General features: G+C 42.1%; 1 long non-coding RNA gene across 1 annotated transcript; it reads right to left on the bottom strand.

The window, feature by feature from the left end:
• Positions 1-353: 353 nt before the first annotated feature.
• On the bottom strand, positions 354-1,387 carry LOC134454061 (uncharacterized). The gene is made up of 4 exons (XR_010035786.1): positions 1,300-1,387; positions 995-1,079; positions 843-894; positions 354-438 (listed from the first exon to the last, which is right to left on the bottom strand). It is a non-coding gene; the product is annotated as an uncharacterized LOC134454061 (long non-coding RNA).
• Positions 1,388-1,734: the final 347 nt, after the last annotated feature.

The raw sequence follows: 1,734 nt of genomic DNA, 5'->3' as shown, positions 1-1,734 counted from the left end.
AATAGTTGGTATAGGCTCATGCTGGGTGGTGGTGAGGTTCAGTCTAAATTGCTAGATTGTATCTGGTTTGGTGGTGATGGGGTTGATGCTCTGGTAAACTGCATTAGTTTGAGATTTTATGTGGTGTTGGGGTTCAGTCTCTGGAAGACTGCATCAGGCTGGATTGCGTTTGACAGCATCAGGTTGGGTGGTGTTGGGGTTCAGGTTCTGATAGACTGCATCAGGTTGGGTGGTGTTGAGGTTCATGCTCTGGTAGACTGCATCAGGTTGGGTGGTGTTGGGGTTCAGGCTCTGGTAGACTGCATCAGGTTGGGTGGTGTTGGGATTCAGGCTCTGGTAGACTGCACCAGGTTGGGTGGTGTTGGGGTTCAGGTTCTGGTAGACTGGGTCAGGGTGAATTGAGTTCAAGTTGATCACATTAGTTTGACCACTTCCTCTCTGTAAAACATTAAAGTAAAGCAAAGCATCAAAATTGTGAGACTACTAAATATTTTTAAAGGAGAATTAAAGCCATTTTTTTGTATGGTTTTATTGCCCAAACTACTCTGGACTTCTAGGTACACAATGTCACAGCGTTATTTATGTGCAGCCTTTTCAGAGATCCTAGACGTTCAAATATGGAACTGATTACATAAAAAATTGTCAACAATCTACGAATATCATTCCAAGTTATGCAAAGTGATCCTTATCACTAGGGCTGTAAAGATACAGTACAGCCTACTCACGATTCGGTTTGTATCACGATATATTTACCCCACAGTTCGATACGCCCCACGATTTCCAAAAAAAGAAAACAAAGAACAATATTCAGTTTTAGCACATACTAACACTGTATCTCTTACCTGATCTTGTCCTGATTGCATCCTCCCTTCTTTCCTGCGTTTAACAAAGCAACTAAAAACACATGAAAAAGACGTTGTAATTGTTGACTGCGCTGTTCCGCCAAATGTGTGTTTGTTATTGGTTTTATTGCTTGTAAGTGAAATATTCTCACCTGACAAAGAGAATCATACCCAGTAGACATAGCACTCCACAAACTGCAATAACCACAATGGCACCCATTACATGGCTCTGTCCAGCTAAAGGAATTAATGAGACATCAATGAGCTGAGAAGAGCATTCAACAACTCCCGGAAAACACATAGAAACTTTCCATCGGAAATTTCAATCTACTTCTATGCAATCCACCTTATCTCAACCCCATCCTGCAGCAAGCATGCCGTTGTATTTAGTTGTTTGGTTCTGTGCTCTCACAGTAAAAAAAACCTTCACAGAAAAGACATATAGATGCACTGATACCTTCAGCTGTGATGGACAAAGCAGATGAGTTCTCAGCTCCATATGCATTCCTGGCCTCACAGTAGTACTGTCCTGCATCCTCATATCTGATGTTGGAGATGGTGAACTGCTGTTCTGATCCTACAGGAGTGGACTCGGCCACCCTAAACCAGGTGTAGCTCTCCACAGGTGGGTTGGCATCACTGCTGCAGGTCAGAGTCACTGATTCTCCTTTGTGATTGACCCCCGGTTTTGAATTCACAATGGCTGTCTTCTTTGGTTTATCTAGAAGAAAACATGTTAATAAACCATATGGAAACTCAAACATTTGCATAAAACAAATAAACAATTATTAAACATAACTGTCAAACATTGTAATCAACTCTATTTAAACTCACATGAAACCTGGACAGGCACCACAGGGGAGTCCTGCTGACCAATCAGGTTCACTGCTCG

This window comes from Engraulis encrasicolus, chromosome 1 (assembly GCF_034702125.1).
Source record: "Engraulis encrasicolus isolate BLACKSEA-1 chromosome 1, IST_EnEncr_1.0, whole genome shotgun sequence".
Taxonomy (NCBI): Eukaryota; Metazoa; Chordata; class Actinopteri; order Clupeiformes; family Engraulidae; genus Engraulis; species Engraulis encrasicolus.
Note: the sequence above shows the minus strand (reverse complement) of the source record. Positions and strands in the feature narration are given on the sequence as shown.